Genomic DNA, 27862 nt, shown 5'->3' with positions numbered 1-27862 from the left:
TTAACTGCGCTAAGGGGCCCAATGTCCTATGAGTACCTCTAGGATTTCACAGGTCATTTTGAGGCATTTGATTTCCAGACTACTCCTCACGGTTTAGGGCCCCTAAAATGCCAGGTTAGTATAGGAACCCCACAAGTGACCCCATTTTAGAAAGACGACACCCCAAGACCCCATAGGAGTATGGTGAGTTCATAGAAGATTTTAAAATAGAAAAAAAAAACCATGTCAAGGGCAGTGCCCTTAACCAGTACTTGATTCAGCCAGTACGCTACTCATCTGCACATTTGGTCACCATGATACCTGTATCCGCCCCCCAACTACCCAATACACTGAACACAGGTGGCGAAAGCCCATTGGCTACTCACAAGCCCGCCCTAACCCCGCCCACCCTTCCCCAAAACCCAACTCATTGAACACAGGTGGCAAGAGCCCATTGGCTGCTCGCACACTCGCTCTAACCCCGCCTACCTAACACCTCCCACACATCTAATTGGCCCTTTTAGCAAGAACCTGTATATATAAGGAGTTGAGTGTCCTCACCACTTCAATGAGGCGCTACACCTGCTATTGACAAAATTCTGGTGAGTTCTTTATGTTTTTTTTATTTGCACACTTTACCCTGTATTTTTGGCCCCCTGTTCTCTTCTCAATTCTCTATGACGCATTACTCTTGCGGACATATACCCTTTTCCATTACCAATACCACTCATTGCAAATCTGTGTAGAAAACACCACATAGCCCATTACTATCATGAGCACCATAGCCTCTACCCCCTATTGTTTATTTGCACACCCAACTCTATTATGCCATCTCCACGAAGCATTTTTTCATATGGTATACTTTATGCTATGCAATATATTGATATGCAAATTTGTAACTGCAGAATTTACTATAGCATAATGTACTGTCTCTTGTCTACAGTTTTGTCCCCACTTTTATTGCCTGATGAAGCGGGCTGGGCCTGCGAAACGCTTTGCACTGTTTTTGGGGTACCGTATAATAAATGTATTGATTTATATGAAGACAGGATCTCGTGTCTGCTTTTGGGAGGCAAGCCCACCACTTCCTCCAAGCAATTTTTAAAAATTTTATTGACTTTTATCCTGCTGGCAACTTTGTTCTACATACAAATATCATAGAAGATTTTATTTTCTGTCACATGTTAGCGGAAATTGATTTATTTTTTTTTTTTTATTTTTTTTTTACAGTGTCATTTTCCACTAACTTGTGACGAAAAAAAAAAATCTTCTATGAACTCACCATACACCTAACGGAATACTTTGGGGTGTCTTCCTTCTAAAATGGGGTCACTTGTGGGTTTCCTATACAGCCCTGGCATTTTAGGGGCCCTAAACTGTGAGCAGTAGTCTTGAAACCAAATGCCTCAAAATGACCTGTAAAATCTTAAAGGTACTCATAGGACGTTGGGCCCCTTAGCACACCTAGGATGCAAAAAAGTGTCACACATGTGGTATCGCCGTACTCAGGAGAAGTAGTATAATGTGTTTTGGGGTGTATTTTTACACATACCCATGCTGGGTGGGAGAAATATCTCTGTAAATGACAATTGTTTGATTTTTTTTTTATTTTTTTTTTAGACACAATTGTCCATTTAGAGTCATTTCTCCCACCCAGCATGCAGGATGTTCTCAAATCGTAACCTGGACATGGCAGCAGAGAACATGGGCATGTGATGTATTGGGTGCGTAGACCAATAAGACTAGACTAGACCCATGTTAAGGAGAAGGCACAAAAAAATGTTAAGTTTGAAAACTTGGCGTGGTTTTCACCGAAAAGGCTGGGCATGGTAGCTTCTCGGATTGGGGGTTGCGTATTGTGTGGCATAATGGTTGGTCTCAGCCACAATTAAGTCGTAAAGATCCACAGTGCATAACAGATGAAAAAAAGTCTAGGGCCTATCCTAGATTATCTGTCTCCACCTGGAATCCAGACTCTGCGGTGAAAGGGGGCAGTACAGGTGCGGCGGAACCAGGGAATTGCCAATTGGGATTTGCCAGCACCTCTGGGAGACTATGGGTAGTACGGGCCTGTTTTGCTGGTAGCTGCGACTCGAGTCTTAATGCACGTGCCACCGAACCAGTTTCTACTACCATGCTGGTGCTCGCCACTTCACCAGGGTCTATGTACTGGTGCTAGGTCCAGGAGATGTTACGCTGCTGGTGCATGCCTCACCAAGAAAACTCGGATCAGCGCTAGCACCACTCTGCTGCCCTTGAGTCTGATCCTGCGCCACCTGCGGTCCAGTGACATGGGGTGTGGTACGCCTTGCTCTAGCCGGGACCTAAACCTCGTTATTGCTATCGGTCAGAGAGCCACTGCTGCTCACCGGTTCGTATTCTGACCCGGATGATTCGTCGGATTAGGCTTCCCAATTGCATTCACCCCACTGGGCCAGAATCTCAAAGGCCTCTTTGGCGGAATACCCCTTTTTTGCCATTGTGGACTGCTAAATTTAGGGGGTATTCCTCTGAGACTACCCAGGAAAAAGATCACCTACCTAGTAAAAGGGAGTACTTGTGAAGAAGAAAGATGTGGTCACAGAGTTTTGATAAAAAAAAAAAAAAAATCAAAACTGATCTTTACAGCGCCACAGCTATTGTACACCGTTTTTTGGGCTGAACGCAAGTGCAGGCGAACGATCAGGCCTGATCGGTCAATCACTGCGTTTTTAGTGTATCCTAGTGACCCTAATATAGATCTGACTGCGATCAGTAATGATCACTTACAGATACTATACAGTAGCAATGCTGATTAGCGACAGTGATGATGCTAATCAGCAACTAATTAGTGACTGCAGTGTGGTGGGCCGGGTGCTAACTGACGCTAACTACCCAACGAAGGGCCCTAGCTAAATGACTGGCCTAACTGTTAACACTAGTGATACTGAAAAAAGTGACAGTTTTCACTGATCACTGTTTTTAGATCACTAGGATAGTGACAGGGGGGTGATCGGGGAGGTTCTGAGGGTGTAAGCAGGTGATCAAAAGCCCGCAGGGGGCAGATTAGGGCCTTATTTGATGGGTAGGAGTGCTAGGGGGTGACAGGTGGTGACAGGAGGTGATTGATGGGTGTCTCAGGAGGTGGTCAGGGGGGGGGGTCTGAGGGGTCTCTGAAGGTGTGGGCGGGTGATTGGGTGCCTGCAAGGGGCAGATTAGGGTCTGATCTGATGGGTAGCAGTGACAGGGGGTGACAGGCGGTGACGGGAGATTGATAGGTGATCAGCAGGTGATTACAGGGGAGAATATATGCTAGCAATGCACTGCCGAGTTGATTACAGGGGGTCTGAGGGCGATCTGAGGGTGTGGGCGGGTGTTTGGTGCCCGTAAGGGGCAGATTAGGGTCTGATCTAATGGGTCGCAGAGACAGGTGGTGACAGGGGGTGATTGATGGGCGATCAGTGGGCGATTAGAGGGGAGAACAGAAGTAAACAATGTACTTGGGAGGTGATCTGAGGGCGGGTCTGCGGGCAATCTGAGGGTGTGGGCGGGTGATCAGGTGCCCGCAAGGTAAGGGTCTGATCTGATGGGTGGCAGTGACAGGTGGTGACGGGGTGATTAATGGGTGATTGACAGGTGATCAGTGGGTGATTACAGGAGAGAATAGATGTATACAGTACACAGGGGCGGGGGGGGGGGGAAATGGGGAGGATCTGAGGGTGTGGGGGTGATTAGGACCTAATCTAAAATATAGCGTTGACAGATAGTGACAGGGGGTGATTAATGGATGATTAGGGGGGTGATTGGGTGCAAACAGTGGTCTGAGGGGGTGATGGGGGGGCTAAGGGGTGCTGTGGGCGATCAGGGGGCAAGGGGGGCAGGATCAGTGTGTGTGTGATTGCATACATCAGTCTATGTATGGGATTAGATTGTAAGCTTTGGGAGGGATAGTTAAATGACAAGGCTGTCCCCAGTACATCGCTGCACTACATTGCAGCGCTGTACAATTATTTATTGGCCTTTTTTGCTTTATTTCAGCCTGCCAACTCTGATCACAGCTGGCAGGCTGATTGTGTGACCCTGCTTTGTTTACAGCAGGGAGCACGCACTCAAGCGAGCGCTCGGTCCCTGCTAATCTCGCGAGGAGCGAGATGACGCCATTCGGCGGTCCCCAGAGCGCCACTCTCCCACCGCCCCATTTACATAATTAGTGTAAGCAGCAATTCCAGTGGTGCACCTAAAGCTCTCCGGACCTCCTACATCTCCCCCCCCCCCCCCCTTCTCCCTCTAACAAAGATTGTCGATTGCAAAGGCCTATAAAGGTACTGTCAAGGTGCAGACACATGCACAATGACTGTCGCCTGCAGGATCAGGGTTACACTTTGGGGCCAAGTGCTGTTTTTATAAAGAAGGGAGAATTTATGACAGCGTGGCACATAACATAGCAGGATGGGAACAACCCACTAGTCCTGTGTTCAGGCAAAGACAATCCAGCACCTCGGATTTGTCAGCAAGGCACTGAGGCCGCTGTACACGTGCTAGATTCTCTGCTGGTATGGCCCCTACAACCCACCTAGGCCAAGAACCGTCTAGAATGTGAAAAAGCCAAGACTTTAGTTATTACATAATAGGATAAAGAGTGCACCCTTTGTTAATTATCTAATTATTATGCCAGAGCTAAGGCGAAGGATGAAAAAAGGGTGCAGGTGCCCTTTCGGAAAAAAATGGTGCCACTATAGGCGCCTATTATAAGAGTCGTGATTAAGCACACAGCAGTGGCTGCTATGAGGCGCCTCAATTTACATTCTTTGCCGCAAATCACGGCTTTAATGATGGCCGCAGTATGGCGCAAACTAGGCTAACTTTGCTGTCTGGAGTGGAGATGCCAGATTAGTGGTAATGATTTGAAATAGCGTGGCCCATAGAAGTTTGGGTGGCAGGCCTTGCAGAAATGCAAATAGCAGCATTGCATAGCGTGCACTCCGCATCCGCTATGCAATGCCGCTATCTGCATTTTCGCAAGCCTCGGCAGCTGGGATTCTATCGGTCGCCGATATTTCAAATCATTACTACTACTCTGGCACCTCCAAGTGCCCAAATTTACCTACTTTTGACGCCCATTACGGCTTTGCGGTAGAGAGGGTGGAGAAAAGGTTTGGGGGGAAGTTTAGGGTTCGGTGCCACCAGGGAGGGTCTAAGGGTTAGGCACCACCGTGGGGGTCTTAGGGTTAGAGATCAGTAGAGGGAGGGTTTTGTGTGAGGGTAGGGTTAGCCATAGTAAAATATCTGTAAATATTACCAATATTCTACTATCTGAATTCAGCAGTAGAATATCGCTAATTTTAGCGAGATTCTACTAGCAGCAAAACACTGCGCCCTTTGATCCAGGCACCTTTTTTATGTATGCATGCTAAGGTGTTTCTCCATAGTAAGAGCTTTGACCTACATTGCTCTATTTTTTATTGCGAATGTAAGTACCATAGGTCTCTGCATTTTGTACTTTTAAGAACAAAGTCTAAATGCAAAAGCAGAACTAACATTACACCTCTTTAGTGTTGCTAATGGCACTGCAGTTCATCATGAGCGGATCAAGTGTCCCTCAGGCCTGGGACCCACTGGTGGCACTTTGCAGGAATGCTGCAATTTCAAACGTGATTAATGCAATTGCTCCAGGATTGCTCTCAATTTACTGCATGCAGTGCTTTGCGATCCCAACACTGCAAGTGGGCCCACTTTCATAGGGTTCCACTGCTGCAGTGCTTTGCCAATTGCTGGCGATCGGCAAGCGATTCAAAATCCCTGCCGGAGGGTTCCAGGCCTTACAATTATACAACCTGTATACTTTAAACAGCGATAACACGCGCTAAAATTCAAATGGCTGCTTTATTAAAAACCTTCATGAATCATATGCTCTACTCGTTCACAAATATTCCCATGTATGCCCTTAGTGGGTTAATTCCTCCTCTATACACCACACACCCACAATAAAGGGCCCTTCAGTACTCACAAACTCTGAAATCAGGATGGGGTATGTTCCTGATTAAGAAAAAAGGGGCTAAAAAAGCTTAAAACAAATGTTCAAAGTTTTCCACAGGAAGCGTTCACTATGCCCCCTTACTCGTGACCAGTGATTGCACTCTCTTCATCCCCGCCTGCATAAGCGGTGTATGTATAAATTCCAAAGACTCACGTGTCCTTATAGTGTCATTGGTTAGCGTCTCCACACGGGATATTATCCGCAATAACTTCAATAAGTCCCACTAGCGCTCCGCAACATTCGTCCTGTTTGTAAATAGGCAACTTCCAAGTGTCCCTTCCACGCCGGCTGTCTCGTACAGACCGCGTCACTTCCGCCACTCAGGCTCAGCGAGCCGCTCTCAGTACTTCCGCTGATGAAGGCCATCGTTATTTGGCTGAAACGCGTTGAGGTGAGAGAACGCTATCGTTTAGTGTGGGCAACGCTAATCTAGGACGAAGAACTGGGCATGTAGCGAAAGCGCGCAGCTGCTGCCCGTGAGACAAAGTTCCAAAATCCTAAGGTGACGTCACCGTGTAAGCTGATCCTAGCGCAACACAGCCGGGCGGAAGTACTGAGAGCGGCTCGCTGAGCCTGAGTGGCGGAAGTGACGCGGCCTGTACTAGACAATCGGCGTTATTGCGGATAATATCCCGTGTGGAGACGCTAACCAATGACACTATAAGGACACGTGAGTCTTTGGAATTTATACATACACCGCTTATGCAGGCGGGGATGAAGAGAGTGCAATCACTGGTCACGAGTAAGGGGGCATAGTGAACGCTTCCTGTGGAAAACTTTGAACATTTGTTTTAAGCTTTTTTAGCCCCTTTTTTCTTAATCAGGAACATACCCCATCCTGATTTCAGAGTTTGTGAGTACTGAAGGGCCCTTCATTGTGGATGTGTGGTGTATGGATGAGGAATTAACCCACTAAGGGCATACATGGGAATATTTGTGAACGAGTAGAGCATATGATTCATGAAGGATTTTAATAAAGTAGCCATTTGAATTTTAGCGCGTGTTATCGCTGTTTAATCTGTATTAAGTTCTAAGGGAAGAGGGAATCCCCTTTTTTTAACACGCAGCTGAGGAGTTTCTGAGGAAATCTCAAACTCACTGTTTCTGCGCCTGGTATCTATACACTAACCTGTATACTTTGTATTGGCTGGAAAGGCCAGAAAGCAAGCAAGCATGCTAAAAAAGATGGAATTAACCATTTACTAATATGGGAGGAGGGAGCTTCATCTTCCTGTATCAATTTTGCCACAGGTTGAAACTAAACTTTTCAGTTCTAGATAAGGGCTGTCCAAATGGCCGCCTGCAGGCCGCATGCGGCCCTCCAGAGCTCTTGCTGCGGACAGGTTTTTTTGCTGCATCACTCCACTTCCTCTCACAACTCCTGCCATACCCATCTCTTCCCCCCCCCTCCCCCCCCAAAGCCAGGACATTGCTGCTCTGCCCCCTCCAGTCCAAGACTCCCGTGAGAGTGTCCACAGAGCACTCATCTACATTATCCATGAAATACGTGTGCACGCTAGCATTACTATGGTAAAGCAGCTCCTGTGCTCCTCTGGTTGTGTCCTTTCATCCAGACTAACTGTACAGCAGCAGTGAAGGGTTTCACCACTATAGCCACTATGCTCTCTGCCTTCCTCGGTCTGACAAACATCGCATTTCAGACCGAGAGGACTGCAAAGATGACAGTGACACCTAGTGGAGGGAGCACCGGTGAGACCTGACAGGTTAGGAAGTAAGCCCCGTCGCTGCGCTGATCTGAAGGTCTGGGTGAACGAGCCAGGGGAGCATATATTTTCAGATGTTGCTGGATCCACAGATGTGTAGCCTTCAACTGGAAAATTAGAAGATGCATCAGTTCTGTGATGGCTGTAGTGACAAATAGAATAAGTCATACCTAGCTCTTTGGACGAATCTGAATATTCAATTTAAAAACATAAAGCTCTCAATTTTTAATTAGCCAGTACAATACTGTTCTACGCAAATGAAAGGATTCGATTGGTTCAAGCAGCATACATTTGCAAAATCCTGCAACTCAGAACAATTTGCATTTAGATGACCATCCCTAAGGCTAGGAACCCACTAGGGCGATTTTGGCAGAGTTTTGATATCTCTGACAATCGCCGGCGATTCCCAAAACTGCATTGCCAATGAGAGTGGGGGAACCCATTAGGGCGACTTACATTAGGGGTAATTGCAATCACAGGACATGTAGCATTTTGAGCACATTTGCACTCGATGCAAAGTATATAAGCACTGCATAAATTGCTTATCAAAGCAAGTATGTAGTGCTCTGGGTGGCCAAGCTATTAGCCTTTTAAAAAACTTTATTATACTTACCGGGTCTCTGTAGTTCCTTTTTCTGTCTGTAGCCCCGCCCCCTGAAGGAAGAGGTCACAGGCGCTTCCCTGGTCATAGAGAAGAACCTATGGCCTCTTCCTTTAGGGGGCAGGGCTAGGGACAGAGGAAGCACGCCTGGTAAGTATAATAAAGTTTTATACAAAAAAAAAAGCAAATCAGAAGAGCTGTACAGTTTGCTGCACAGTACTTCCAAGCGTCAGGTAATTGTGATTGCAAACGCCCTCAGAATCGCTGCACACAAGCGCTGCAGCGATTCCTAGTGGGTTCCAAGCCTAATAGCCTGCACTCAGGGCATTATGTATCACACATGGGGGTTGAATCACTAAGGGAAATAGCACGAGCAACCTCCTGTTGCTCGCGCTATTAATTCAGCGCTACTTAATTTTGCTTCCATGCACACTATGCGCGCTAGTGGCAGTGTAGCGTGCGTAACTAAACAACGGGCGCTGCTTACAAAAGCCGCGCATTAGTGATGTTTCACTACCGCAATACTTCACTAGCTTAGCCACTACTATTTAGTTACTATGTTAATTACATAGTGGACAAGTGGTTACAGGCAGCACCCAACCATCCAGATGCGACGTGCTTTTGGTCGTTGTCCCTCTGTCTCCAGGAACAGCAAGTAGAAACTCCAAGAGAAGAGACCCAGCACCGTCTTCAAGTGTATTATAAGCTCTTTTATTTATTTAAAGCATCAAAAAGACATAAAGGGCAAGTCTGTGCGACGTTTCGAGAGGAGGCTCCTCTCTTTCTCAAACTGACAAGCCCTCTGAATACATGAACCACAATCAGCTTTAAATAGTGCTTGCTCCACTAGGGAGCCAATCAGAATGGTATGGATGCCCTGTCATCAACCAATCAGGCTAAGTTCCTACTTGTAGGCCCTCCCATCTGGCGGAGGACCTGATGGGGAACTGCAACTATTTATATACTCCAATCATTTTAAATGGCCACTGGAGGGCCGACCATTTAAAATGATTGGAGTATATAAATGTTTCCTCATGATGGGGAGTTCCGCCTAAAATGGGAGAAAATCTGGAACAAAGCTTCTTTCGATTCTATGATACTGACCATTGAAAGGATCCAAGTTGAATTACCTAAGCTGGACAGTAAGATTGCCTCATTGAAAGATACTTTGGGAACCTTGTTGCCCACAGATGATATCTCTGCTTATGAGGAACTTTTATCTAGAAACCTGGAGAAATACTGTAAAGAACTTGAAAGTGTTAAACGTCAGAAGTTCCAACGGGACTCACTTGATTATGAAAGTGGTTATGTATACATTTGGCAAAAACAACCTTCCTCTAATTTACCCCATGGGCCAAGTAAACCCAGACCCCGTCCTAGAGAAGCTCCACCGAAGGGTCCACAACCTGTACAACCTTGACCCATTCATGATTCTATAACAACTTCAGAGGAAGAGCAATCAGAATCCGATTTTTTGCCTTCGGACAGTTCGGCCAATATCCCTCCAGACGGATCAGGAGAGGTGGGAGAAAATATCAGCTTGCCAAAAAGCACAAAGAAATGCGTAGAACCCTTTGGCTCTCCAATGACACTCAGAGAACGCAAGAATCCTTAGTCATCAAAATTTCTTCATATGTCTTGGACAATATTCAGATTAGGGTACTTAATCGAGGTCTCTCATTCAGTATTACCAACGATGGGGACTCACTCCAATTGGAATATGATCTTTGGTCTTTTGCAAGGACTTTGAAGTTGAAATGCTTTTTTAGCAAACTTCCGAAACCAACTCAGGTTCCCTTTCAATTACTATGGGGCCCTTGAGACTTAAGGACACTCCATTACAAAATACAAGCTCTTTTTGCCCCCCCGTCCAACCAAGTGATTGATACATTCTTTGGGAATGTGCAACGGGACATTCAGGAGCTACAAGGATCTGGTTCTCAAGTAATGAAGAATCTTAACAAACGAGAACAGGAATCTCTTAAATGTCTGAAGGCCAATAAGGCCCTAACAATTAAGCCCGCCGACAAGGGGGGCTCAGTTGTCGTAATCGACACTTAATTATCGTGCTGAGATTTTACGTCAGATGGGGGATAGAAGTGTCTATAGAATTTTAGATCGAGATCAGATTTGGGATCTGAGAAGGTTGATAGGTCGTTTGTTGAAGAATGCTCTGGACAAAAACATCATAGATAGGGATCTAGCTACTTTTCTGGTTCAGGACAACTCTGTGACTCCTGTTATGTATGTGCTTCCAAAAATACACAAACGATTGGTTGATCCACCTGGTCGGCCAATCGTTGCAGGTGTAAATTCATTATTTTCTCAAATTGCTAAATACTTAGATTGTATTCTTAGACCTATGGTAATAGCTTTACCGTCTTACCTAAGGGACACTCAAGTGTTCCTGGAGGTGATTAATACATTTGAGAATTTAGATGATGATGACTTATTAGTTACAATTGATGTAGAGTCACTCTACACCTCCATCCCTCATGATGGAGGTGTGGAGGCAGTCTCTCATTATCTGCAGACTTGTTCAGATGTATTTGATGACCAGAGACGTTTTCTTATCGATCTGTTGGAGGTGATCTTGAGGAGGAATTATTTTTTATTTGAGGATACGTTTTATGAACAATGTAGAGGTACAGCTATGGGGTCAAACGTGGCCCCGACATATGCTAATTTATACATGAGTCTCTATGAAGATTCATTTGTATACACGAATCAATTCTTTCTCCGCCACTCTAAGGGGTGGTGGAGATACATTGATGTTTTTTTATTTGGGCGGGGCCACGTTTGACCCTCGAATGTTTCATTAAAGATCTACATGCATGTTGTCCATACATTTCCCTTACGTATACTTGTAGTACACATTCTGTGTCCTACGTGGATACGGTGGTCACGAAAGTTGGAGGAAAATTGACCACCGATCTATTTAGGAAATCTACTGACAGAAATGCATTGCTCCATTATAGGAGTTTCCATCCTTCTCATATTGCTAATAATATTTCTAAAAACCAATTTGAACATGTAAATAGAATAGTGTCTGATGCTACATTGAGAGATACACGTCTGAAAGAAATGGCCAATAGGTTTGTTCAGAGAGATTATCCTCTACATTTATGCAATCCTTTTGGTCGATCCTCCTCAACTAAAAGACCACGTTCCAAACAGATCGATCGGATTCCTCTCGTTACTACCTTTTCGACCAATTCTAAACAGATTGAGAAAATTGTCAGAAAACATTGGCCTTTATTAAAACAAGGCTTTCCACAGGTTATAGAATTTCAGGAATATCCACTTATGTCATACAGACGGCTCCTACGGTTAGCGACACTTTGGTTAAGGCAGATATTGGCTCTCGGACTGCTAATTTAACTACTACAAGAAAAGGGACTTTTCCCTGTTTGTCGTGTCATATGTGTAATTCTATTGTTAACCACTTAAGGACCGCAGTCTTTTCACCCCTTAAGGACCAGAGCCTTTTTTCCATTCAGACCACTGCAGCTTTAATGGTTTATTGCTCAGTCATACAGGCTACCATCTAAATGAATTTTACCTCCTTTTCTTGTCACTAATACAGCTTTCTTTTGGTGCTATTTGATTGCTGCTGCGATTTTTACTTTTTATTATATTCATCAAAAAAGACATGAATTTTGGCAAAAAAATGATTTTTTTAACTTTCTGTGCTGACATTTTTCAAATAAAGTAAAATTTCTGTATACATGCAGCGCGAAAAATGTGGACAAACATGTTTTTGATTACAAAAAACCCATTCAGTGTATATTTATTGGTTTGGGTAAAAGTTATAGCGTTTACAAACTATGGTGCAAAAATTGAATTTTCCCATTTTGAAGCATCTCTCTCATTTCTGAGCACCTGTCAGGTTTCATGAGGTGCTAGAATTCCAGGATAGTATAAATACCCCCCAAATGACCCCATTTTGGAAAGAAGACACCCCAAAGTATTCACTAAGAGGCATGGTGAGTTCATAGAAGATTTTATCTTTTGTCACAAGTTAGCGGAAAATGACACTTTGTGACAAAAAAAATAAATAAAAAAAAGTTTCCATTTCTGCTAACTGGTGACAAAAAAAAATGAAATCTGCCACGGACTCACCATGCCCCTCTCTGAATACCTTGAAGTGTCTAGTTTCCAAAATGGGGTCATTTGTGGGGTGTGTTTACTGTCCTGGCATTTTGGGGGGTGCTAAATTGTAAGCACCCCTGTAAAGCCTAAAGGTGCTCATAGGACTTTGGGCCCCTTAGCGCACCTAGGCTGCAAAAGAAATGTCACACGTGGTATCGCCTTACTCAGGAGAAATAGTATAATGTGTTTTGGGGTGTATTTTTACACATACCCATGATGGGTGGGAGAAATATCTCTGTAAATGAGATTTCTTTTGATTTTTTTACACACAATTGTCCATTTACAGAGATATTTCTCCCACCCAGCATGGGTATGTGTAAAAATACACCCCAAAACACATTATACTACTTCTCCTGAGTACGGCGATACCACATGTGTGACACTTTTTTGCACCCTAACTGCGCTAAGGGGCCCAAAGTCCTATGAGTACCTTTAGGATTTCACAGGTCATTTTGAGGCATTTATTTTCTAGACTACTCCTCACGGTTTAGGGCCCCTAAAATGCCAGGACAGTATAGGAACCCTACAAGTGACCCCATTTTAGAAAGAAGACACCCCAAGGTATTCCGTTAGTAGTATGGGGAGTTCATAGAAGATTTCATTTTTTTTTCACAAGTTAGCGGAAATTGATTTTTATTGTTTTTTTCACAAAGTGTCATTTTCCACTAACTTGTGACAAAAAATAAAATCCTCTATGAATTCCCCATACACCTAATTGAATACCTTGGGGTGTCTTCTTTCTAAAATGGGGTCACTTGTGGGTTTCCTATAATGCCCTGGCATTTTAGGGGCCCTAAACCGTGAGGAGTAGTCTAGAAACCAAATGCCTCAAAATGACCTGTGAAATTCTAAAGGTACTCATAGGACGTTGGGCCTCTTAGCGCACTTAGGTTGCAAAAAAGTGTCACACATGTGGTATCGCCGTACTCAGGAGAAGTAGTATAATGTGTTTTGGGGTGTATTTTTACACATACCCATGCTGGGTGGGAAAAATATCTCTGTAAATTAAAATGTTTTGATTTTTTTTACACACAATTGTCCCTTTACAGAGAGATTTCTCCCACCCAGCATGGGTATGTGTAAAAATACACCCCAAAACACATTATACTACTTCTCCTGAGTACGGCGATATCACATGTGTGACACTTTTTTGCAGCCTAGGTGCGCTATGGGGCCCAACGTCCTATTCACAGGTAATTTTGAGGCATTTGGTTTCTAGGCTACTCCTCACGGTTTAGGGCCCCTAAAATGCCAGGGCAGTATAGAAACCCCACAAGTGACCCCATTTTAGAAAGAAGACACCCCAAGGTATTCCGTTAGGTGTATGGTGAGTTCATAGAAGATTTTATTTTTTGTCACAAGTTAGTGGAAAGTGACACTTTGTGAAAAAAAACAATACAAATCAATTTCCGCTAACTTTTGACAAAAAATAAAATCTTCTATGAACTCGTCATACACCTAACGGAATACCTTGGGGTGTCTTCTTTCTAAAATGGGGTCACTTGTGGGGTTCCTATACTGCCCTGGCATTTTAGGGGCCCAAAACCACGAGGAGTAGTCTGGAAACCAAATGCCTCAAAATGACTGTTCAGGGGTATAAGCATCTGCAAATTTTGATGACAGGTGGTCTATGAGGGGCCGAATTTTGTGGAACCGGTCATAAGCAGGGTGGCTTCTTAGATGACAGGTTGTATTGGCACTGAAGTGCAGGAATGTTCTCAAATCGTGACCTGGACATGGCAATTAAGTCGTACCAGCAGTGATCAGAAAAAAAAATTCTGTCACTGCGGTGGGGCGGGTGAGGGTTTGGCCGGGTGATCAGAAGCCCGCAGGGGACATATTAGGGCCTGATCTGATGGGTAGCAGTGACAGGTTCTAGGGAGGATATGAGGGTGTGGGTGTTCAGGAGCCCCCAGGGGGCAGTTTAGGACCTAATCTAAAAAATAGCGTTGAGATAGTGACAGGGAGTGATTAATGGGTGATTAGGGGGGTGATTGGGTGCAAACAGGTGTCTGAGGGGTGGGCAGGGGGGGTCTGATGGGTGCAGTGGGCGATCAGGGGGCAGGATCAGTGTGCTTGGGTACTTACTAGGAGGGCTGCAACCTGCCCTGGTGGTCCCTCAATCACTGGGACCACCAGGGCAGGAGGCAGCCTGTATAATACGCTTTGTATACATTACAAAGCGTATTATCCGCTTTACATGCGGCAGATCGGGGGTTAACAACCCGCCGCCGCTGCTAATTGGCTGGCGGGTTGACGTCGCGGGTGGGCACATCCAGCGTGCAATCCCCAGCCAGCTAGTCCGCAACGAGCCGCCGCCGATCGGCGTATTGCGGTCGTTTCGGCCTCCACTTTGGTCGGCAAGTGGTTAAAATCACAATGCAGTAAAATATATATATATATATATATATATATATATATATATATAGATAGATAGATAGATAGATAGATAGATAGATAGATCTATATAGATAGATAGATAGATCTATATATATATATAGATAGATAGATAGATCTAGATAGATAGATAGATAGATAGATAGATCTAGATAGATAGATAGATAGATAGATCTATATATAGGTGGTTGGGAGGGGATCAAGGGATACATGGGGGGGGGGGGGGGGGGGGGAGTGCTGGATAAAAAAAGTTTACACTAAAATCGCACAGCCTGTCACGGCTGCAGGCTGTGCGTCTCTCCCTGTCACACAAGATCCACAGTGACAGGGAGAGGGAGGCGGAACGGCAACTATGTTGCCTTTCGGAGGGTGATCGCTGTGATTGGCTCACAGCGATCACACGGCAGGGAGCCAATCAGTGACGGCTCCTGCCGATACCCGGAAGCCTTAGCTGTCATAAGACAGCTAAGTGCAGCCGGTTCGGTGCGCGCGATCGCGGCGGGGAGCAGCGGCGCCGGTGATAGAGATCTACGCCCTGCCAGCCAGGAGCCCATCAAAACAGGGCGTAGATCTCTATCACCTCGGTCCTTAAGTGGTTAAAGGAGATACTTTTACACACCCTACTACAGGGAAACGTTTTTTAATTAATGGTTATTACACATGTGACTCTGCATATGTTGTGTATCTTCTTTGTTGCCCCTGCAGATTGATTTATGTGGGGATGACCACACAGATACTTAAAATGCGCATCTCAGCGCATAAGTCAGCCATCCGTTCTGGCACATCTGAACAGGTGGTTGCTAGCCATTTTTCTGCCTGTCGCCATAATGTTAGCCAGTTGAGGGTCCAGGTGATCGACTCTGTCCCCCGCCACGAAAGGGGGGGGGGGTGATAGGGTCAAACTATTATTGAGACGGGAGCTGTTTTGGATTAGGAAGCTGGATGCCCTTGGTCCGGGGGGTCTTAACCGGGAGTGCGAGTTGGGTCCATGTGTTTATAGATAGATGTCTTGTTGATGATTTTTTGGTCTGGACGCCTGGAGTCTTCTTCTTGGGTTGGTTCTGCTTCTTTTTTCCCCGATCCTCCCCGACCGGCTGCCACAATTTGGTGACCGCCGGTCGGGAGGGAGAGGGGTTTATAGAGAAATTATTTTTTTTGTTTTTTTTTTTATTATGTTGATTTCTTGGCTATCCTGGACTGGCCGCCGCTGGAGTGTAGCCGCCAGTCCGGGCTGGCCTTCAAATTTTTTTGTTTTCTGCCTGTTTCTTTCCCGACTGGCCGCCAGGGGTGGACGCCAGTCTGGATGGAATTGGTAATTTTTGTTCTCGCCAGCCCAGACTGGCCGCCGCAATGAGGCGGACGCCAGTCTGGGAGGGTGAGATGAAATTATTGTTTTTGTTGCAATGCTCGGTGTCTGGCCGCTGCTGTGGGTGGCCGCCAGACACCTAGCGCTAGTTTTTTCCTTTTTCATTCTTTTCACTTTTTTTTTTACTTATTTCTCTCAGTATATATTGTTGATATTCATTCCTATTAAAGAGAATCTGTATTGTTAAAATCGCACAAAAGTAAACATACCAGTGCGTTAGGGGACATCTCCTATTACCCTCTGACACAATTTCGCAGCTCCCCGCCGCATTAAAAGTGGTTAAAAACAGTTTTAAAAAGTTTGTTTATAAACAAACAAAATGGCCACCAAAACAGGAAGTAGGTTGATGTACAGTATGTCCACACATAGAAAGTAAATCCATACACAAACAGGCTGTATACAGCCTTCCTTTTTAATCTCAAGAGATCATTTGTGTGTTTCTTTCCCCCTGCATCTCTCATGCACTGAAGTTTCAGGCTGCTCTTTTCTTCCTGCAAACAGCTTTGCCCTTGTCTGTAATTCCTCACTATGTGAAAGCCCAGCCAGCTCAGAGGACGATTTATCCAGCTTGTAAAAGATAAGAGAGAAGAGAGAAGCTGCCCTAATCTAAATAATACACAGGCAGTGTGCATAGAGGGGCCTGGAAGGGGGAGATGCATCACAGAACCACAACACTGAAGAACTTGGCAGCCTTCCAGACACAGGCCGACAAGTCTGACAGGGGAAAGATACATTGATTTATTACAGAGACTGTGATAGTAGAAAGTGCTGCAGTAAGCCAGAACAGATTAGAATAGCTTTTGGAACTTGTAGGATGATAAAAAACAGGATGCAATTTTTGTTACGGAGTCTCTTTAAGGGTTAAGAGCATGTTCATTTTTTAGTCTGAAAAGATAAGTTTAACATGTGAACGGTATGGGCGATTGGATTGGAACGTCTATGGCTTAGTCGATTTACGCTTCCGGGTTTTTTCGCATACGCATTGACTTTAACCACATGCGGATTTTCAATACGGATTTCCGCGTGGCGGTTGAATGACGTTTTTCTTATTCAGAACATGCTCTGCCCTTATTGGTCGGCCCTCCAGTGGCCATTTTAAAATGATTGGAGTATATAAATAGATGCAGTTCCCCATCAGGTCCTCCACCAGATGGGAGGGCCTACAAGTAGGAACTTAACCTGATTGGTTGATGACAGGGCGTCCAGACCATTCTGATTGGCTCCCTAGCGGAGCAAGCACTATTTAAAGCTGATTGTGTTTCATGTATTCAGAGGGCTTGTCAGTTTGAGAAAGAGAGGAGCCTCCTCTCGAAACGTCGCACGGACTTGCCCTTTATGTCTTTTTGATGCTTTAAATAAATAAAAGAGCTTATAATACGCTTGAAGACGGTGCTGGGTCTCTTCTCTTGGAGTTTATGTTAATTACATAGTAACTATACAACAATACTAACTTCGATACATGACTATAGCACGGCTTTTGTAAGCAGCACCCATTGTTTAGTTATGCACAATATGCTGTGCTAGCGTGCATGGAAGCAAAATTAAGTCGCTCTGATTTAATAGCGTGAGCAACAGGAGGTTGCTTTAGTGAATCAACCCCATAGATCACTACAATTCAAAGCAATCATTAACAGCTGAGTTTCTATAGGATAATAGAAATACTTTGAACAGTACAGGCCCTATTCTCTGAAAAGTTGACAGGGGTATTGCTAGGCTCTTAGAATACTCAGAGTATTTCAGGATACCTAAAAAGGGGCATATACATTGCTCATGTAGGTACTGGTTGGACACAAATGGGAGATAACATAAACGTAACATAAATATATGTGAATCTAGATTGCATTATAGATAGCAATATAGTAAGCAAACACCACAGGTGAAATTACTAAACTAATCTATTCCCCATAACTCCTGCATGCATCCCTCACCCACAAAGAGTGTAAGCTCAGCTGGTTAAGTCCTCTTTCTTATTATATTCTGTGCTGTGCAGATTTACTTAGGACAAGGTGTGCTATACAGCAGTGAATTATCTATGTTGTCATATTTTGTCCAGTTTAATTGTTCATAACATATTTATTTATACAGTACCATAGAAGATTCTAGCACTCTACGGGCTTGATTCACTAAGACAAATAGCATGCCTTATCAAAGTTAACAGGCCTTATCAGAGTAGCATAGCGAGCATTATGAACCCGCAGGGGCTCAGGGCAGGACGAGTGGAGCTCTTGTCATTGCCAATTAGCAGGCATAAGTTTGCTATGTACATAGCAAGGAAATGAGCAGCGCTACTTAAAAACAGACTAGTGCCTACCTGCAAAAGAGTGCAAGCCCCACTTGTGGGGTCGAATACACACCGAGCATACACATGACCTGTCTACCACTAGAGGAGGATGTTGGTTTCCATTAACAGCTTGCATGCAACCTATTAAGTACTTGTCCCTCCCACTGCGAAGAAGTCAATCCTCCATGGGAGGGGCCTAACTCTAACTAAATCCTAACCTATGTATATGCATAGCCTGCATCCTCCTCTAGTGGTAGACAGGTCATGTGTATGCTCGGTGTGTATTCGACCCCACAAGTGGGGCTTGCACTCTTTTGCAGGTAGGCACTAGTCTGTTTTTAAGTAGCGCTGCTCATTTCCTTGCTATGTGCTGATGTAATTCGTTTTTGGTCAGCTGCTCCCACTTAACAGCCATGCTTTTGGTGTATATGCAGAGCTTCTGTTTGGGTTCAAGGTGCGTTTGTAGTTCCTGGGGGGGCTCAGCGCATCTCTGATGGAGGCCATTCGGAGGCGGCCTGGTGTTGCGCTGATCCACCTTTTGCGCATAAGTTTGCTATGTACGCTGATAAGTAGAGTGACCAAATTTTTGTGGGTCCAACCTGGGACGGGGAAGGGGGTCGTGGGGGGGCGAAGAGTGGGGAGGACTGAGGAGCGCGCAGTGATGAAGACTGGGGAGGGGGCTGCGCGCACCGCGGCGAAAAATGGGCGTGGTCATGTCATTGTATGGGCAGAGCTAACGTAATGATGTAACAGCGTGGCATAAGAAAGCAGTGTTTACGCCATGATGTGGACAGACGAGGCTTTGCATCATGGGTGTGCAGAAACTGTGTGATGCTAATAGTATACCGTAACCACAAAGCAGCAAACATAGCCACCTATGACCATTAAATAATAAATGCAGTAACAGTTACCCCGGACACCAGAAAATAAACGCAATGGGCAACATGTCAGCACAAAATAAACGCAATGCGGGCAAACATGTCAGTACAAAATAAATGCAATGCGGGCAAACATTTTACCAGAAAAGAAACGCAATGCGGGCAAACATTTCACCAGAAAAGAAACGCAATGCGGGCAAACATTTCACCAGAAAAGAAACGCAATGCGGGCAAACATTTCACCTGAAAAGAAACGCAATGCAGGCAAACATTTCACCAGAAAAGAAACGCAATGCGGGCAAACATTTCACCAGAAAAGAAACGCAATGCGGGCAAACATTTCACCAGAAAAGAAACGCAATGCGGGCAAACTTTTCACCAGAAAAGAAACGCAATGCAGGCAAACATTTCACCAGAAAAGAAACACAATGCGGGCAAACATTTCACCTGGAAAACAAAACGCAATGTGGGCAAACATTTCACCTGGAAAAGAAACGCAATGCGGGCAAAAATTTCACCTGGAAAAGAAACGCAATGCGGGCAAACATTTCACCTGGAAAAAAAAACGCAATGCGGGCAAACATTTCACCTGGAAAAGAAACGCAATGCGGGCAAACATTTCACCTGGAAATGAAACGCAATGCGGGCAAACATTTCACCAGACAAGAAACGCAATGCGGGCAAACATTTCACCAGACAAGAAACGTAATGCGGGCAAAGTTCACCTGGAAAACAAGCATTTACTCACCTGGCAGAAGTCTCCGGCCTCTGGCGCGCTGCTCCCGGTACCATCTTGCTCCTGAAGTCTCCCGCGCTGACAGCCTGGCAGAGCAGGGCTACGGCAAGATGGCGCCCAAAGTCCTGTACTGGAGACAAATAGTCTCAAGTACAGGGCTTCGGCAGCCATCTTGCCGTAGCCCTGCTTGCCTGCCGGTGTCGGAACAGACACCGGAAGAGAAGGCTGGAGCGGGGCTGCGGGCAATGAACTGGCACGGCGTCTATAGACGCCGCTGCCATTTCATAAGGATAGAGTGGCCAGAGTCCCGAGGCCGGGACGTCCCGCTGCTGAAAGCGGGACGTTTCCCGGGACCTCATGCAGCCTGGGACGGCGGACCCCGAATCCGGGACGTGTCCCGGGCAATCCGGGACGTCTGGTCACTCTATGATAAGGCATGTTAACTTTGATAAGGCGTGCTAATTTTGATAAGGCGTACTAATTTTGATAAGGCGTGCTATTTGTCTTAGTGAATCAAGCCCAGTATATTAATAGTAATAGTGTCCTATAGCAGTCTTTCAAATGTTGAGAGTTATGCTGTGTCAGTCTACCTATCAACTAGCCTGCTGAATGGAACATCAATCCAATCTCCCATGTCATCTGCAGTACTTTCTTCCATTACACTGCTAGCTAGGGTTGCCAGGTCGGCTGATGGAGAAAACCGGACAGGGGGTGGAGTTAGGGGCGGAGTCAGAAGCGCACTTTTATGTAGAGTGGGGCTAAGCAATGGACTTTTTAAAAAATGTTTTTTACAGTATTTATATCGCACTGACATCTTCTGCAGCACATTACAGAGTACATAGCCATGTCACTAACTGTCCTCACCAGTACATGCACATAAGAGACCACTTTTCACCAGTAAATGCACATAATAAGAGACCGCTTTTCACCAGTAAATGCACATAATAAGAGACAGCTTTTCACCAGTAAATGCACATAAGAGACAGCTTTTCACCACTAAATGTGCATAAGAGACATCTTTTCACCACTAAATGCACATAAGAGACATCTTTTCACCACTAAATGCACATAAGAGACATCTTTTCACCACTAAATGCACATAAGAGACATCTTTTCACCACTAAATGCACATAAGAGACATCTTTTCACCACTAAATGCACATAAGAGACAGCTTTTCACCAGTAAATGCACATAAGAGACAGCTTTTCACCAGTAAATGCACATAAGAGACAGCTTTTCACCAGTAAATGCACATAATAAGAGACAGCTTTTCACCAGTAAATGCACATAATAAGAGACAGCTTTTCACCAGTAACTGCACATAATGACAAACAGCCAGTTGTCCCCAGTATATGTAGCCAGGGATATATGTGCCCAGTATATGTAGCCAGAGGTATATGTCCCCAGTATATGTAGGCAGGGGAATATGTCCCCAGTATATATAGCCAGCGGTATATGGGCTCAGTATATGTAGCCAGGGTGTATATGGGCCCAGTATATGTAGCCAGGGTGTATATGGGCCCAGTATATGTAGCCAGGGTGTATATGGGCCCAGTATATGTAGCCAGGGTGTATATGGGCCCAGTATATGTAGCCAGGGTGTATATGGGCCCAGTATATGTAGCCAGGGTGTATATGGGCCCAGTATATGTAGCCAGGGTGTATATGGGCCCAGTATATGTAGCCAGGGTGTATATGGGCCCAGTATATGTAGCCAGGGTGTATATGGGCCCAGTATATGTAGGCAGGTGTGTCGTCCCCCCCCCCCCCCCCCCAGGAGGGAAGCAGTCAGCGCAGAGAAGAGGGAGAGCGGTGAAGAAGGGGGCCATCTCCCCCCCTTCGCTCACCTTAGGGTCCTCTCCCTCCCTCGCTGTCTCCTCCGATCGGTGTGTGCGGTGGCTGGCAGAGGGGCGGAACTTACCTTCCGTGTCTCCTCCGTCTGGTGACTGGTCTCGTCGCAGGCGCCGCGCGGGATGAGTTGCCACTACTCTGGTCTGATGCAGACCAGAGCAGCGGCTGCGGCACCAGAACTTCCGGCCGGCGCATGGAGCGACACGGAAGGTAAGTCCCGACCGCTGCCAAGCGCCACCGCCAGTCAGCCACACACAGATCGGAGGAGACAGCGAGGGACGGAAAGCATCTAAGGTGAGAGAAGGGGGGGAGATGGCCCCCTTCTCCGCCGCTGCCCACCGCTTTCCCTCCACTGCGCTGCTCTCCTCCTGCTACAGGCGGCTGTCAATACTGACAGCCGCCGGAAAAGGCATAAAACCGGACATCTTAATTGTCCGGTTTAGCATGCCTTTTTGCACCGGACACAGCGGCCAAAAACCGGACTGTCCGGTCTAAAACCGGACACCTGGCAACCCTACTGCTAGCTAACATAGTAGTCACATGTTCAGAGTCCCATAAACATTGCATCTCATTCAGCATGTTTCATCGTTCTAATAATTTTCTGTCCTTATGATAACTAGCATATTACCTTTCACATGTTGCTTTTGGAGTCAAAACTCACGTGGATCAACAGTGTATCTGTACTGTATGCTTTTCCTAACAGCAAATGTGCCTTTGCAGATTTTTCCCATACACAACAGCTTCCTGTATCACTTCTGCCCTTTCTCTGACATCACTTCTCGTTTCTTACTATTGGCTCTGGTCTTTTCACTTTACATGTTACTTCCGCCCTTTCTCCTCTCTTTCCTTATTCCACTTCCACCTTGCTGTATTAAATAATGGAGGCTTCCTTGCTTGTGACACTGTCTGCCACCCAGTTTCTGAAGGGAAAAAAAAATCCCCCCCAAAAAAGTGCAGACGTAATAATGTGATGCAATGCAGTTACAGCCTGTGGGCAGTGCGCATGCGCAAGCAGAGGGCTCGCATACCTGTTGCCATTGACATCACAATGTTTACAGCTGGTCCTCAGGGCAGACGGGCAGCGGCAGGGTACGCGTCTTCAGCATCTCTTCTGCTTCAGACAGCAACATATTCTCGGCGAGCCAGACAGGAGAAATACTGTACATGACTAGCAGCTTGTAGAGGAAGGACGCTCCCCCTTGTGGCCAGAAATAGACATTACCCTTTCCTGCAGCTGTAGTATTTCCATTCTCTTTCCCAATCCCCGGTGCCAAAAATTGTAATAGTAATTCTAACACCCTGACAATAATATGGTGATGAGGTATTATAGCTGCATTTAATGAGGGATTCAAGAAAAGATAGGCAGCGGGTGAGCAGGAGACATGTTACAGGAATCAGGATATGGGACAGTGTAAGCGGAGGGGAGAGCTCTAGTCACGGCAGCTGCGATCCGGTTGCCATGGTGATATGTACACATTTGATGCTCCCCTGAGATGACAGCGGAAGTGGCTGAACTCCTTGTATCCACTGATGATACTAAAATAAAATAATTAAAAAAAGGTAAATAATTCTCTGTGACCATGTGGGTATCAGGATCAACGGTCTCCTTCTCTGTGTGGACAATAATCTGTCATGTTATTAGAGCGCCACCTAGTTGCCAATTGTATAAATTACCATGAAACGATCCTGTTTAAACTTTTTCTCCAGAGTTTTCTCCTAGGAGATAATTTTTCATCTTCGAATTAAAATAACGTTTTAGCACTTTACGATAAAAAAAGTACCAAAAATTAGGTGAAAAAGGACTGTCAAAATTATTTTCAGTATTTGTTTGCTGGCTGATGGTGCAAAAGGCATTTTATTTACAAGTTGTGAAAATATCACCCGGGAGAAAACTCAGGTGAAAAAATGAATTGCATATGGCCCCACTGTGTTAAAAAATAAATAAATAATAGGGGGATGCTTTACACCAGGGGTCAGGAACCATTTTGTCTGAGAGAGCCATAAACGCCACAAATTTTAAAATGTCATCCTGTGAGAGACATACAATGTTTCAAACTGGGACAGTGCGCATGCGCAGCAGAGGGCTCACGTCCCTGTTGCTATGGTGATGTGTATGGTGAAGTGTTGATCCGCCGGGCAGCGGCAGTGTCAGACACATCTTCAGCTTCTCTTGGGTTTCAGCAACATTAGCAATTTTCCCGAGAGCCAGAGAGGAAAAATACTGACTTAGTAGTAGGTAGTGTTGTAGGCAGTAGTAGTTAGGTAGGTTGGGGATGGGGAGCATTACTTTTGCTGGTCACTTGGTCAGTTCTGGGAGCACGAGAGGAGGAGAAGATGGCCAGGTCTTGTCTCACTCACTCAGGACGGAGGACAGTCACACAGGGTGGCTGGAACACGTGCTGCGCACTTCAGCGCTCCATCTATCCTTTCACGGGGGCCGGGCGCCGGGCGGAGTCTCACACTGACTCCAGGAGACGGCGCCGCAGCAGTTGCTGGCCTTCGCCCCCATCACCCCCAGGGGGCGGAGCCGGAGCAAGACGCAATGGACCAAACCGGAGCTCACAGCAGCAGCACAAAGTAACATGCGGCCAGGGCGGCAGGAACAGGCCCCCCCCCCCCCCCCTGGAAGCCTGCGGCCCGGCGCCCTGAGCGATCGCTCCGGTCGCTCAGGTCAAAGGCCGGCCCTGATGAGATCCCCGCATTTTGGCTAGGGCTCGCTACATGATAGCCGCTGTGCAGCGGCATCCCCCCACCCGCTTCGATCACCTCCGGCGATCTTTGATCAGGAAATCCTGTTCAAAGAACGGGATTTCCTGGAGGGTTTCCCCCGTCACCATAGCGACGGGCGGGATGACGTCACCGACGTCGTGACGTCAAAGGGAGTCCCGATCCACCCCCCAGCGCTGCCTGCCACTGATTGGCCAGGCAGCGCACGGGGTCTAGGGGGGGGCGGCGCGGCAAGCGGCGGCTAATCGGCGCGGAGCGGCGGGGATCGGAGTGCACACACAGCTAGCAAAGTGCTAGCTGCATGTTGCAAAAAAAAAAATTATGCAAATCAGCCCAGCAGGGCCTGAGAAATCCTCCTGCGTGGCCGCCAGGAAGGTTAAACTCCTTCTGCAAGTCAGGGAGATTCCAATATAGTTTATGCTTCTGTTATCAGCTCTTATCGGTGGCACAAGGTAAGGAACAGGAGTTCCTAATGCTGCAGCCAGAGTTTCTGTTTTTCAAAAGAAATAGAAGCACGAAAAAACGCATCTTGTGTACCTAGCATCAGCCGGCCTGCTTGACAGCCTATAAGAGATACATTACTTGATTTTTGGCATCAAAATCCAGCCAATTTCATCATAATGATTTAATCTAGCAGAGATTGATGCTACAACATGGTCACCCAAATTAACGTTTCCATTGATTTCCAGCTGAAGGGATTAATCCAGCATGCTGGAAAAATCTTGGTTCAAAAGGGCTCATTTGGGCGCACAGTGGTAACAGCGGTTGATTTCCTGGCGATCCACAGACCCCAAGCCAGTCTCCCCCCAAGTGGATGTGTGTCACTCGCCCCGAAGCCTGTAGTAACTGTGTGGAAGCAGCTTCACTTGTCACGTTGGTGCAACTCCACGCCTCCTCCTGTGTCCGGCATCTTTCTTCATTGCCACCGGCTCCTAGTACCACGTCACAATGCCGCATGTACTGACATCACTATTCAAAGATACGTCAGACACAGGAGGAGGAAAGAATTTGCGCCATCGTGACAGGTGAGCCTGCAATTTGGCAAAACAATTGAGTCCACTTTGATCAAAATGGAATCAGAGTGGACTCAGCACATAGATATTCAATAGATTCCAGCAGGACATTGATTCAAAATTGATTGAACTGCAACAATGCACTGTTCAATGCAGTGCATCGCTTTGGGCTGCGAACCAACTGCCACACAAGCCCAACTGATCGAAATCTTTCATCTGGTTTGATCATTCAATACTTTCAATCAATTTTAGGTGATCAAAATATGTTCTAAAAGGAATAATTTTGGATATCAATTCCCTGCAGATTCTATATCTCTGATCGAATCTTCCAGGAAAACCTATAAGTATATGCAGGCAGGCGTGCAAGGCAGTAGCATAATATGTGGTATGTATTGTACATTCACACACAAAGTGGAGGGAGCACAATATTCAATAAGCTCTTGATGAAAATTTTCAGTGGAACCCAGCTCTGTAACGTGGACTCAATGATAATCGGAATAGTCTCTGTAGTATCTAGAACAGGCATTGGCAAACTAGGCCCTCCAGCTGTTACAGAACTACAAGTCCCACAATTTATTTGCCTTTATGAGTCATGACTGTGGATGTCAGACTCCTGCAATGCATTGTGGGACTTGTAGTTCCTTAACAGCTGAAGGGCCAAGTTTGCCCATGCCTGATCTAGAATCTTCCTAATACTGAGGAAAGTAAATCATTTTTATTCTTCTGAGGCCTCTTTTACACTATATGTTGAAAAACTGATGCGTTATAACTTTCCATAGCAGTGCATTGTGAAAAAGTTTTCAGTTAAAACACCTATACTGTGAACTGAGCCATAGGAAAACATGAGCATTACTTTGAAAATCAGTTGTCCTTTTAGTTGTAACTGTGATCAACTAATATCGTGTAAAAGGACCCTTACTTTAAATTTGGTTTCAAGTATAATTAAGTGACTTTGGCTTCAATTTAGGAAGGGCCCATTTCCATTATGTCTGAATTCGCAGCTGGGAAACGCTGCCTATTCAGACACCAGCATGCCATCATTGCATGCCAGTGCAATTCGGACAGCATGGTGCGGCTATAGCGATTTGGCTGTGGCTTTGCAGCAGCACTAGACCCGAATAAAGAAAGATTTGATAATTACCCAGAGCTTCCAACAACACCATAAGCTGTGCTCATCAGCATTACACATGCAATACTCACATCCTTGTGCTGAAACCGATAGCAGAGAGGGTATCCATATGAGATGTGCAGGCAGCAAACTTAATTTATTGTGTCTCTCACCCAACTTAATACGCAGACAAGATGTTATAAACATATATAGACTCTAGCCGGCACAAACCTGTTCCATTTGTGCGACTCACACTTCAAATCCAAAGCACTAAAGCCCCTGGCACACTACTGTGTTGCTATGAAATGCAAGTGACTATCCTTTTTACAAAAAAATGTTGTTCCTAGGTTGCTCTAGGTGGCTCTGAGTACTGCCCTGACCTCGTTCAATCACAGTGAATGGAGCATCAATGTTTTGCAAACATAAATAAATGCAATGCATTGTAAAACTGCAATGTGCCCAGAACATACAGTGTGAGCATCAGACAGTGCTATGTATAACACACACGTGTTGCTAAATTTCCTCGGCAGCAGTTTGCCAAGGCCTTAGCACTGTACGAAAGTAACTGCACATTTATAAGAGGTACAGCAAAGAAGAAGAGGCGCCCAGGCTGTCTGCAAATAAAAATCTTTGTGTTATTAATCCTCATTAATGTCATTGTAGAGGTAAGACACCTCTTATTTTCTTATTTTATTGTGCTTTTAACTAAGTTTTATCCATCCTGGGTGTCTCTTCACCCTTGCTGCTGTGCTAAGTTTAACCTCCCCCTCGTTTTCTCGAGGGGGTGGTTCGTATGTTTTAGTCTGCGGTGGCTCTACCTCCTGCAGATCTAATCTAAAAAAATTTAAAGAGTCCAACCATATCCCATCAGGCCAACACTGGATTGCCTGAGTGGAGACATATTGGGCTATTGGGCTCCCGTTGTCTCTGTGCTTTTTCCTAAGGTGATCCTTCACCTCACCCACCACTTGTCAATTTATAAGAGGTGCTCATCCTCCACATTTATGTATACATACACTAAGCCTCTGACAT

The 27862-nt window shown here is 45.6% G+C and overlaps 1 protein-coding gene across 2 annotated transcripts in view; it reads right to left on the bottom strand.

The window, feature by feature from the left end:
* The window catches only part of GTPBP3 (GTP binding protein 3, mitochondrial), a 92092-nt gene extending 68640 nt beyond the window's left edge, over positions 1–23452 (bottom strand). The window contains exon 1 of one of the 2 annotated variants that reach the window (XM_068234175.1): positions 23011–23452. The gene's annotated coding sequence lies outside the window, so the exon portion shown is untranslated. Of the gene's footprint in view, positions 1–22610; positions 22954–23010 lie in introns of those variants that run through there. The other variant, XM_068234174.1, reaches the window with a different exon arrangement.
* Between the last annotated feature and the right edge of the window lie 4410 nt (positions 23453–27862).

This window comes from Hyperolius riggenbachi, chromosome 1 (genome assembly GCF_040937935.1).
Source record: "Hyperolius riggenbachi isolate aHypRig1 chromosome 1, aHypRig1.pri, whole genome shotgun sequence".
NCBI classification, from domain to species: domain Eukaryota; kingdom Metazoa; phylum Chordata; class Amphibia; order Anura; family Hyperoliidae; genus Hyperolius; species Hyperolius riggenbachi.
The sequence above is the reverse complement of the archived record's forward strand: the minus strand, read 5'-3'. Positions and strand labels throughout refer to the sequence as shown.